General features: G+C 41.0%; 1 long non-coding RNA gene across 2 annotated transcripts in view; it reads right to left on the bottom strand.

Moving 5' to 3' along the window:
* Positions 1–6594: 6594 nt before the first annotated feature.
* The window catches only part of LOC308586841, a 45154-nt gene continuing 38474 nt past the window's right edge, over positions 6595–13274 (bottom strand). For both annotated transcript variants that reach the window (XR_014008090.1, XR_014008091.1), the window contains exon 3: positions 6595–7234. This is a non-coding gene — a long non-coding RNA (uncharacterized lncRNA). The remainder of the gene's footprint in view (positions 7235–13274) is intronic.

Consider the following 13274-nt stretch of genomic DNA (forward strand, 5'->3'; position numbering starts at 1 on the left):
AAATAAACCTATCTTTATCCTCTCTATCATCTCTGCATATACAACCAGGTCATCAGGTTGGTTTGTTTTTTAACTGTTACAGATCTAGAGTTAGTGAGTGTTAGAAATGTTAGTAAAATGTTAGAATTTAGATAATAGTTGGGAAAATAAAGCCTGCAGCGGTTCTTCTGAACAGTGTCAAACACAGAAATTCCTGAGCTTAGCAAACTAGTGAGCTGGAAGCCCAGATGCCAGTCACCCAAGAGGAAGGGGTGGCTGGAGAGATCCAGAATATGGACAGCTAAGCAGCTTGGACTGCAAAGAAATGCAGTCAGTAACTGAAGGCCTCCATGGACAGGAAAAAGTGACTGCATGCAATGTGAGAGCCCTGCTGGATGAGATGCTACAAGGGGCTAGGAGTGACCCAGGGGCCAGGGGTGCCAACTGGAATAAAATATTGGAGGGCAGGTAAGCCCCACCCTGCATAATTGATCACATGACTTGGTGCATGCATACCATTTGAATGGCACTGCCCAATTTTTTTAAAAAAATTCGCCCAGACGCCATTTTGACAGCCCAATTCCTGGATCTGTCCGGAAAACCTGGACATATGGCAGCCCTACAAAAATGGCCGTCTTGAAGCTCCACACATGCACACTATGATGTGAAGCTCTCTATACTGAGACTTCCAACCTGGAAGTACTCCTGACGATGCTTTGGAAAGAACAAAACTTTAGAAAAGCTGTATTTGTTCTCACACTGCCGCAGGGCCCTTCACACGAAGGCTTCCCATCCGGCAGGACTTCCTGGAGTGACCACATGACCATGCAATGGTTTTAAAAATTATTAGATCTCACTGAATTGTGCCCCTTGTGATTAGAAATATATGCGTCTCAATTAGTAGAGCAGATTAATTACAGGAATATAAATTCTCCTACTAATTAAAATGAATACCCATAAAAACGCTATTGCTGACCCCAATAAAAACATATTGCAGAGTATGTAGAAAGGTATGTATCCCTTGCAGGGTTTCTTCAAAGTGAACCACAGTTTGCACCAACATTGCAGTTAATCATTATTAAACAGTGCCGGGATGTTTTAATGCAAAAAATGATGGGTACTGCTGGAAAAAAATAAATGGTACAGTTTTAGGTGATGGGGTGAGGTGGGGGAACAAGTGTGTGCTATCATTTTTATATCATTTCTTCACTTTTGCTTGATGATGCAAAGTCATAATTCTATCATTTAATATTTTATAGACAACATTTTTTAAATAAATAAATCTCTAAACCAAAAGTGTTAACCCATTTGAGTTAGTGGCTGAGATCATTTCAGATTAAATTTTGGTCATGGAATCCTCTGCGAGAGCTCACAATCCCTGCCAAAGACACATTTGTTAACTTTAAATGCCAAAAAAAGCAGAGCATTAGATCATCAGAAGTATTTTACTTCACAAATAGATGTTTTGATACAACATCTGATCTTGCAGTACTGATTACGTATGGCAGATTCCATCTATCGTGTAGCTGAAGGAAAACTAGCTTTCACTTGCGATCTGATTACCATCTCTGGCTACAGTCCTTGAAGTATGGAATTTAACAATACAACTAGGAGTGTGCCCCCCCCCCCATCTCTTGGCATGCCTTAGTTATAGCTTCACATTCTTTTTACCTTTTTCAATTATGGTGGTTTCATGAAGGCAAAAACAAAATGAAATTAAAACAATGGTTGCGATTATTTTAAAAATGCCATAAAGAATACCCTAGGGATTAATTCAGTATGAAAATGATAAATTACCATAGGAACACCCAAAGCAGGCTTGGCCACTTTCTTCAGTTCAACAAAGTTATCACAACTAGCAATGTCAGAGAATTCCAGTGAAAAGAGAAAGGGGAGCAGAAATTGCCAATGTTTACTTATCTATCCCATGTCTGGAACTGAATGTAGGGTTCTGAAACACTAACTTTAGGTATTGCAAAAATAAAATGAAATGACAGAATCCTGAAGACTTTCAAACAATACAGTACTAGTATTTGGCGCACCTTTTAGTGCCACCTGGCCCTGGCACATGGCACCCATTAGCAGGCTGAAATGGGGACTTAATACCAAGGGAGGACGCCAGTAGCCCAGCAGTCTGCTTAATATCTTACACTGGTATACTTTTTGAAAACAGTGCTATGATTGGATGCTAAGTAAGATAATGGCATATCTGTGCATGTAAATAAAGCCTTTCTTCTTCCCATGGAACACTGGCTTTCAGATTTCTGACGTCCTTTTGGAGTGTTAGCTGAACAAGATTTCAAAACCAGCGAGGGGACACATTAGAACTCTTAGCAAGGTCAAAGGTTTGATGGAATAAAACACTAGCGTGCTCATCCGGACTCTTTGAAAGAAGCATTTCAGCCTGCGACATTGCTACTGGTAGGGGAGAAGATACGTAATTGCTGTGGAGACTTTGTTGCTAGTAGCATGTGTGAGAAAAAGGTTATACTTCAGGATAAGTGCCCCTGAGGGCAGGATAGAATAATCTGAAGAAATAGCTTTATTGCTACTAAGAGCAAAAGTCACTGGAATTACAGTTGACAGTGTCAGCACTCCCATGATAGATAGAACTAACGCCAAAGATTCTTGTTTTATTGTTCTCTCTCTAATAGAATTAACTTACAGTTATTTCAAAATATATTTGGAGCATGCCAAGGGCGATCAATCACACTTGTACACATGCATGCGCACACACACAAACACACAAGCGCATGACCAGTGCAGAAAGACAGTAAATTAAAGGTTTGCCTTCTGATTTGGCAATGCGTTCTGCAAAGCAAGGAAGCCTGGGGGGTATGAATTATTTAATGAAAAATTTGCATAGATGTTGCCATTTATACTGAAACGCTAACTTCAGGCATTGCAAAAAAATAAAATATATAAATAGGCAAGAGGATCCCGAGGAAGATGCCAGGGACTTTCAAACAACATTAATGCTTGTTGCAGTATAAACTTTCAGATCATAACTTATTTATTGCTAGATTGATGGTCAGTGGATTTTTCTGTTCATCTCCTTCAGCAGAAAGTAATTATGTAATCCAATGAAGCCTGTGGGTGTTGCCCTGATATTACATTTTAATCAGGGCTAATCCAAGGTGCTTTGTTGCCTGTAGTGAAGGACAAAATGGGCACCTCTTCCATCTTCACTCCTATAAGCCAACTAGACTGACAACCGAGTCTTACTTTAACATTGGTGGTGGAATAACAGCATCCACCAAATCTGGGCCCTATATAAGAAGGCCCAGAGGCCATGTGGCAGCAGAGGTGAATGTCTGGAGGATCAGGAAGATCACAACATGGTGGCTGTTGGTGCTGCTGAGCATCTGCCACCTGAGGCACTTGCCACACTCTACCTAATGGTAGGGCTTCCCCTGATTTATGTCCTCCATACCCTAAGTGTATAAAGAAAGCATTCATGCATTGCCAAGTTCTAAGTATCTTTACTTGGATGTAAACCCTATTATGTTCACTTACGGGACTTACTCCCAAGGAAGTGCAGGTGGGATAGTTGCCTTAAAACAGTGCAGCAAACACCATTTTCCTATTGAGCGGCTTCTGCGCAAGGAAGTCCATGTGCTTTCTTGTCCATGCACACAAAAGCATCTCTAGGTGTTAAGCCATATTGATGCAAATACATTGCCAGACTATGCCAAAGGCTTATAGAGAGGTGTGGTGAGGCAACTGGTGCATTCTCAGAGATCGACTCTGCATTGTGGACATATGGAGTCTATGCATTGCCCATTGAAATGGGCAGGGCCTATGCAAGAGCAGATACATTATTTTGGTTGCTCTATCATTGAGTTCACATGTATGCTTCACACTAATGACCTCTGTACAACTTGCTTTGAACTATCTCCTTCTTGTTTTCTTCCTTCTTTCCAAAGTTTCTGCACTTTCGGTTCTTCGTATTTCACAAGAGTTCATTACACTTCAAAAGAAACTATGAGCTGACTCACACTAAACCTTAACTATGGCTTGGTGTGATGTCTGAACTGATAAACAATTTTTATTTTATTTTATCTATTATTTATTTCCTTTCTATACCACTTTATATTTTTAAGGGGGTAAACCTCAAAGTGGTTTACATTGAATAATACAATCCAGAATAAACCATTACTGAAGAAGTTTGATATAAAGTAGACATTCAAAGCAACCTAATTAACAGGAAACTAAAATATTATCTTAAAGATTTCAACATAAAACATTGCAAAGGTCAACTATGAATGCACATTTAATGTAGCAAAGTTAACCGAATATATTTTTATCTAAAACATTCAAAAAGAAAGAATTACTAAATGAAGTCAAATATCAAATGCACATTTAAAACAGCATAATCAGCAAGAGAATAAAATATTATCATAAGCATAGAACATATCTACTGTGGCCAATCCTGCCCATGGTGGTTCATGACAGGTAGCAGCTCTGAAAGCTTAGGCTTGATGACCTGGGTCTGCACTTAGTCCCAAGATGTCTCTGGCTTCTTCAGCAGCCTCAGGTTTTGTAGCTGGAGTCAGTCAGGACCCCACCTTCCCAGGCCAAGTAGAAAAAAATGGCATACAAGGCACAGAGAAGATCTTCTAGGACTCACAGCCAAATCATGGTTTGTGTGCAGCCAGCAAACCAGAATCAGAAACCATGGTTTGAAGAGGGTTTACAAACCATTATTTGTTTTTGCTAATTATGGTTTGGCATGATATCTGAATTGCTCGACTATAGATGTGGCCATTGCTGGCCCTCCATGCTCTGCTTCTGCACTATGGAGAAGGAATGAATTTTTGAAGCTGATTACTGAGAGGAAAGAAATGGAATGAAAGCAAATAGTTTTAAACCATGATATGATTGGTACGCATTTGGAAGTTCAAAAATGGTTTGGGATGCAAAATATACAAATCACAAGCCATGATTTGGCATGATTTCTGAACTGAGTCTATGGCTTCCTTATATAGAAGTACGGGGTTTGGGTTTTTTCTTGAAAATTTAGTAGAAAACACAGATCCTTTGCATATTGAACAGCTCCCAGATGCCCTATTTCCAAGTGCCCATGAATCAGTCCTCAAACCTGGTGAAGTATAGTTATTAAAAGCATCACCTATGAGCCTAGGATCCATTATTCAAATGTCAATTCAACCATAATCTCATTTGGTGACCTTATTCAAACCATTATTTCTCAGTCTCACTCCCCACCTATAATATGCGGATCATAAATACTGGACTACCCTATTATTGTGTTCCTGTAATGAACACTGGAGAACTTACGTAAGGAACTTTGAGCACTTAGAAAAAGTGCAAGCATTAACTTTTATGACTGTACAACCTCTGTCATCAGGGGAGATGAAGGGACTGACTGGAGATAGGATATGCTAAGCCTTTGCTGAAGTTTCCTTCACTGCACGTTATATGTATATTGCAGCTTAGCCAGTTGTGATCCTAAGGTCAAACTCTCCTTCAGATGATGAGCCCAGAGATTCAGGGAATGGTCTTGAGGGCCAGTCCCAGAAGCACTCAACAAAAAGGAAGCACTTCTACAAGAAGCGTCCATGGTGCCAGTATCCTTCTGGCCTGAGGACACTGTATTGCCCTCCTTAGAGATTGTTGTTTAGTTGTTTAGTCATGTCCGACTCTTCGTGACCCCGTGGACCAGAGCATGCCAGGCACTCCTGTCTTCCACTGCCTCCCGCAGTTTGGTCAGACTGATGTTTGTAGCTCCGAGAACACTGTCCAACCATCTCGTCCTCTGTCGTCCCCTTCTCCTTGTGCCCTCAATCTTTCCCAACATCAGGGTCTTTTCCAGGGAGTCTTCTCTTCTCATGAGGTGGCCAAAGTATTGGAGCCTCGGCTTCATGATCTGTCCTTCCAGTGAGCACTCAGGGCTAATTTCCTTAAGAATGGATGCGTTTGATCTTCTTGCAGTCCATGGGACTCTCAAGAGTCTCCTCCAGCACCATAATTCAAAAGCATCAATTCTTTGGCGATCAGCCTTCTTTATGGTCCAGCTCTCACTTCCATATCCAGAGAACACCAGCCCAAAAGCCTGGCACAACCAATCTTCCACCTCATTAGAATAAATAACTGCTAAAGCTGACTTAGTGAGGTAGGAGAGCTGAAAATAATGCCAATGTATTTCACATCTGGCAACCAATATGCCCCTTGGGTTTCAGATAATACATGAGTAGATGATCCTAAAAAGTCTGGAACACAAATTTTCATGGCCCTCTAGCGGTTGGTGGGTCATTTACCAGAAGTAAAGTATTTAGTGTTAGCTCTGGAAATGTATACTCGATTCTGACTGAACGAAGCCTCTGGATGTATATTGTGCTCTAGGAGGCTTAGTTTGGTCAGAATCGAGTATATACTTTCAGAGGTAATGTTAAATACATCTGGCAAATGAGCCACCATAGCTGCTAGAGGACAGAGAAAATGTGTGCTCCAAGCTTTTTAGACTCATCTACCCATGTACTATCTGAAACCAAAGGGGCTCATTGGTTGCCAGATGTGAATTTTTTTCAGCTCTCCTACTCCACTAACTGGGTATGAAGAGAGTGAAGGTAGAGATACAGTAGCTATTGAGACAGAGCTTTAGCTGACTGCTGCTGAAACAACAACTGAGAGGGCTTACAAACCATGCTGTCATGAAGTAGCCAATCTGAGTTGGGCAGGGAGCTGTCCATGGTACCCTTGTCTTGCCTCAGTACTTGGAACAGAACAGAGTCTCTGTAACCAGCACCACCATTTAACTCACTCTTAGAAACTTTGCTGCCCAGTTCTCCATAAGGAGACCGTCTCCTATGTTTCCTGGATACACATTCTCACAATGAAAAATGGTTATTTACATGAGACCTTATCTGAAATTATACCCAGGGTTGTATTTTTTTTAAAAAATCTATGCACATTGATATCCGTGGGACCAGAGATATACTCAATAGCAAAGTATTATTAAGCTGTATTGTTCAACAGTGCATTAACTTGCATGCAGTGTGTATAAGCTCATAGGTGAAATTTCATTATGGAATTACATACCTTCTCCCCCACCCCCTGCTCTGTTAACAGTATATATCTTTCAGTCAATGGCACCCGTGACTGGACAGCAGCTTGTTCTGATTTCCAAAGCCTGGAGACTGGCCTTTGTGGTGGGGGTGATGTCATTGGTTAACCAGCTTCCGCGGCACCCCATGCTGTACAAGGCAGTTCCTCTCTGTATTAGTTCTACCCTAACCTGCCAAGAAAAGAAAACACATAGCTTCCTTTATTCTGCAGTGAAACAAAGTGGTTTGGACACAATTTGGAGAAGCATTGCCAGAAACAACAAAATAGGCTTTAACTTAATAACATTTCCATATATTTAGGTGCTCTTCAAGAATATATGACTCTAATTGATTTTTACCATTTTTTTTATGGAACACAACTGGTGTAGTGGAAATTATCCTTTGGCACACGACCAGAATCTGAGGAAAAGGGGGGAAATATATATAAAAATTTATGAAAACTGATATTATTAAATCAGAGCAGGGTGGCTTTTTTGGCATTCTTTTTGGTGCCCTTCTTCCTGACGATTGCTATTAAAAGAAAAATCACCTTAATTTTCTTTATAAAGCTAATGCGCTAGTCTATTTTATTGGTGACAGTGATTCTAATAGTAAAATCATTCATAAAAGCATATTGTGCAGTGAAATAGCTGAAGTTAGCGCAATCATTTTCACATAAAAAATGTTATTACGTTTTGCAACCTGCCTTTTATGACTGAACATGGATATATATTTTTAAGCAACCTGTTTGCTGAAGCCTTGAAATAATGATAATATACAGAAGGGTTTTCGCTTGAAAAAGAAACAGTGGATGCCTTGTTTACAGCCAGAGCTATTTAAAATTGATCTTTTCAGCAATGCTTCCAGACAAAAGCCTTTGGAAGATTTTCAACGATGGCAGCCGTTGTATGGAACCCTCTGTAGGTTTAGGAATACTATTTTGTTTTATTAACTATGAATGTTTCCCCCTCCTCTCTCTGAACAGTATCTTTTAAATTGTGTTGTCCTTTTTTTTTTTTTTAAAAAAAAAAAGTAATATCACTTTCCTTTACAACTAAATGTCTGTCACAATATCCTCAGTGTTCTATCTGGTGAGCTAATTCTAGGAGTGGGATGCAAGACAAGCTGAATTTGGTCAGTTGTATTTAAAACAAAATAAAATATGAATCCATATAAATTACTTTTGTGCAATCTGTGCAGATAACACTCTGCAAATACATAGTTGTTTTGGAGTGCTTCCATAAACCTACATGGGCCAGACATGGCAAATATGAAACGTAACAGTCACAATCTTCATACCAAATATACTATGCAATACACTGAGCCTCTTGGGCTTGCCAATCAGAAGGTCAGTGGTTCGAATCCCCGTGATGGGGTGAGCTCCCATTTCTCGGTCCTAGCCCCTGCCAACTGAGCAGTTCAAAAGCACACCAGTACAAGTAGATAAATAGGTACCACTGCGGCGGAAAGGTAAACAGTGTTTCCGTGCTCTCTGGTTTCCGTCATGGTGTCCTGTTGCGCCAGAAACGGGTTAGTTATGCTGGCCACATGACCCAGAAAGCTGTCTGTGAACAAATGATGGCTCCCTCGGCCTGAAAGCGAGATGAGCGCCGCAACCCCATAGTCGCTTTTGACTGGACTTAACCATCCAGGGGTCCTTTACCTTAACCTACCTACCAAATACACTATGCTGGAAGCTGCCCGGAGTGGCTGGGGCAACCCAGTCAGATGGGCGGGGTACAAATAATAAAGTACTACTACTATTACTACTACTACTACTACTACTACTACTACTACGTGGAGTTCTAGCACACTTATAGAATCATAGAGCTGTAGAGTTGGAAGGGACTCCATGGGTCATCTGGTCCAACCCCGTGCAATCTCAATCTCAATCTCTCTGCTCAGACTACAACATCTTCTCTCTTATATCTCCTTCTATTATGCACAACCCATATATTATCAGCCCCCACTCTCCCTCCATGCTTTCTCTCAAACTTCTCCCTATGCCTCAAAAAGCATCTCTCTCTCCAATGGTCAAGACATTCCCCATTTTTGTGATTTGGTTTCCTTTTTCTTCACTGCCACCATTTCCCCCTTTTAGAAAGTTGGATCATAGTCATAGACTTAATTGAGTCACAGTGTACTGAAATCAAGGACGAGAAGCGTTTATTACTATTGTCATTATTAGTGTATATAAAATGGATATGCTGCTTTTTAAGGAACCATTTAACACATTCTCAGTTCCCTTTTTAAGGAACTTCCTTCACAAAGAAATTTATAATCTCTAACAAACACAAACCCCACCTGACAATAAAATATAAAATACGGCACAGCCAAGCAATAAGGCAGCATAAAAACATAATGCCAATCATAAAAGCCATATTTCTGGACCTTAGCCACAACTCACAAAGAACACGACAGGTTTCAAAGAATTTTAATATTTCCTTATCAAACTATTGTAGAATATTTTATCACTAAGTCTAATACTATTTGGGCTGAGCGTACGTTCGTCATTGGCCATCCAATAATAACCTTACCCCTTTAAGGATTTTCTGTAGGCAAAGCTCATTTATTTGCACCAACTTATACTCCCAAATTCCAGAAGACCCAATTAATGCTAACAAAGCTTGGCTGATAATACTTTGATTAAATCCCCCCCAGAAATCACAAAGAATTATCTATATTAAATTGGTATTTCAGAGCAAATCCCAGTTTCCAGTGAATGCCATCTTTGATTTTGATAGTAGCTATTAAACATCCCAGATGTAGATTTGCAGTAGAAGATTTACTCCATCTACCCTTCAACATACCTATTATTTCAGATACCTTCTAAGAAGCATTTTGTCAATTTCTGATTGGTCCTAATCCTAAAGGAATGGTGAAACTAATGAGTTGTGGACCTGATCAGTGACTGTCTGGGAGGCCATTGGAAACAGACTCTAAGATGCTCTAAGCTTTATAAATTAAGAGTAAGATACAAACATAATTTCTTTCATTTATTTATTTAACATTCTGTATACTGGAACAAAATACCTCTAAGCACTTTAAAAGTCTAACATATTGATTTAAAATGCTAATAAAACAAACTTTAAAAACTAGTTACATTTTTTAAAAGGTTAAATATAATATAAAATAAGCCATTTTAAAACACTTATACCTAGTAAAATCAGGCGACACAATTACATGGATAGGCTTGCTGGAACAAATGCTTTTTTTTTTTTTAGCAGGCAGCAAAACAAATGAATAATATTAATGGGCAGGTAGTTCCAAAAGTGTAGGTAATAAATGAAATAATGTCTAGCACAGAAGGGTAACACAGGGAATAACACTTTTGTTGCTGTTTGTGCACCATCTAATTCATTTAAATGGACTTGCGTAGGGAGCTTGAGGTGACCCCTACTGAGATGACAGTGTGCAGTAAACATTAAATGCCTTCCCATTGGCACAAAGAATGTGTTGTTATACGAGGATGGTGGAAGGGTTTAAATAATTCTGAAGGCTATTTTTTAAAATATAGACCCCATAAGTACATAGGAAGTTGTCATATACCAAGTCATACCATTGGCCCATTTAGCATAGTAATGCCTACACTGACTCCCCAGAAAGTGATCTTCCCAGCCCATCCTAGAGATAGTGGGGATTGAACCTGGAATGCATGCAAAGAAGATACTCTACCAACTGAGGTATGGCCCATCCCACATAATAGTTTGCCTCATGCATTAAGTGACAGAGGAAATATGAAGACACAGCAGTGGAGCAAGCCGTTCAGGTGCCTGGGGCAGCGTACGTGCCCTGCACCCAGGGGCGGGGCCATCCGGGGCAGGATGCTCTGTGGGGCCCCCGAGGAGTCTGCCTGCCTCCTCCCACTCAGCCGCCCTAGAGCTGAGGGGGAGGCCGCAGGTGGACCATTTGGGGCAGCGCGGAGCCTGCGGGCGCTCAAGCCACAGTGTCACTCCCAGGAGAGATGCGTGGCTCGGGCACGCTGCAGGCCCCATGGTGAGTGCTGCCCAGCATTTTGTCACCCCCCTCAGTGGTGACACCCGGCGCGGTCCGCACCCACCGCACCCCCTTCCTCCGCCCCTGTGAAGACAAGATGGTAGCTGCAATTTTTTTAAAAAAAAAATCTTACATTTTAAAAGTGCTGCATAGAGTTTGTGACAGAGGTGCCAGCTTGGGGGGGGGGGTGATTGGGGAAGCCAATCAGCAGTGCTTTTTGGTACTCATATCTTGATGAAAGGGCCGTGGCTGCCAGCACAAAGTGGCAGCCATGGCAGCCAAAAAAGGAAAAAAGGAGAAATATCATGGCAGTGCTTTGTATTAATGAATACTGTAACAAAAAAACACTTATATTAAGCACAAAATTGCATGTATGTATGTGTATGTTAGGAGAAATTCAGACAAAAATGCTACTGACATTCATTAGAAGGTTTTTTTTTAATGCAAACTGGGATGCAATTGTGAAGAACTGAATTTAAGATTGGGGGGGATTAGAAGCTGAGAGAAATGAAACTGGCATTCACCCATTCCCCTCAGCAAAATGAGGCACTGTGGGATGCACTGTGGGTATGGAGGAGAAGGAAAAGAAAGAGGAAGAGGAGGACCAAGCCATAGTCACTGCAGAGACAGATACCAGCTGCATGAATGGGGAGGAGACAGCAGTGATGGAGCAAGCAGCAGCCAGGCACCATTATCTGGTCCATCTCAGGCAGCAAAATGTCTTGGACTGGCCCTATATATCCATATCCATGGGGAAATCAATGCTCATCAGTGCTTGCCTCATCAATCCTTTAATATTTTCCATTGTGCCTTGCCCTGGAGCTCTTCAGTTTCACAGCCTCATAGAAACAAACAGATGTGTTGGATAAAATCTTTGGCAGCATTCAGGATTCAAGTATTAACGGAGACTCCCAAGTATTAGTGCTGAGCAAGACAATTCCCATAAATCAGCATCAGTCCAGGACCTTTCTTAGAATTCAAATGAAATTGCTCACTGAATTGTTTTTGATTTTTTTTAAAAAAAAAGCTTTGGCACCTGCACATTCCATAAAGGGCCAGAAAGAGAAGTGCAAATGTGTCGTAGAACTACCTTTTCTTTCTGCCTTATAATCAAACCGAGAGGATTCCATGGAAGAGTCTGTTTTCATTGGATTTCTAGTGCTGTAGCCCCAAGGTATGCTTCCCTGCCCCACACAAACAAAGCCAGGATAATGGGCTAAATGCTGGTTAACTTGAAAATGACTCTTTTGATGTTTTGAGCATTTTTCATTACATGTGCCCTCAGCACACTTCTAGAATAGACTTTTCCCCCTCCTAAAAAGAGAGTGGGAGAGAGAGAGATTTTTAAGCATTATCCACTAACAATTGCAATTCATTAAAAGGAGGAAATGGCCATTCTCTCCTGCAAAGAGACGGGAGTTATGGCCTCCACTGGTTGATCCATCTTGAGCCCATAAATCATTGGCTGGGAGAAGGGATATGGATGAGTTGTGCTATAGTCACTTGGCAACATCAGCAATATGAACAGAGGCCTCTGGGAGTTACATACAGTTTAGGCCTGTCAGTCCAGGCCAACGCAGCGAAATCTTTGGGAACGGTCTGGGGATGAGGGAAGGCTGAATGGAAATTAAACTAATAAAGCCACCCCCCCCTATGGCTCTCTAACAACATCAGTCTCTTCCCTTAAAGCCCCAAGTTCTTGACGGGACTCCTTTGTCAGAATGTGGCTATTTCTTATTCCCTAGCCAAGAGAAGTTATCCCAAGCGAAGTTCTTTTGAGGCAGCTGTAATAGTTTTAAATGTGCCTTGATTAATTCTGACCAGTCTAGTGCTCTCTAGTTAGATATGGGGGAATAGCTATTACTTGTTCCCAGTGAACAAAATCACACAACAAGAGCCTACAGCCATCGCTTCTAATATTAGTGGGTTACTTACCAGAGACATGCCTACTCGCGTGTCCAATTGAGTATCTATCAAAGGTGGTTTTCCTCCTTCACATTTATCACCTCACTAAACAACCAGCAGCCATGAGGAGAGCCAAAATGAGCACATTAGGGACTGTGGGGAAGAGTCATGATTCAAACACATGGCAACTCAGTTTTGTGGAAAAAGCTCTTATGGCTGGAGGCAACCCACTGTTCCACATCATTATCTTACAGTTCTTAAGAGGAAAGGAAGGAGAGAAATAGTACAAGTGGATAACAGCTGTTTTTATTCTACTCCTTACTCCCCCCC

This window comes from Podarcis bocagei (assembly GCF_964188305.1).
Source record: "Podarcis bocagei genome assembly, chromosome: 5".
Taxonomy (NCBI): domain Eukaryota; kingdom Metazoa; phylum Chordata; class Lepidosauria; order Squamata; family Lacertidae; genus Podarcis; species Podarcis bocagei.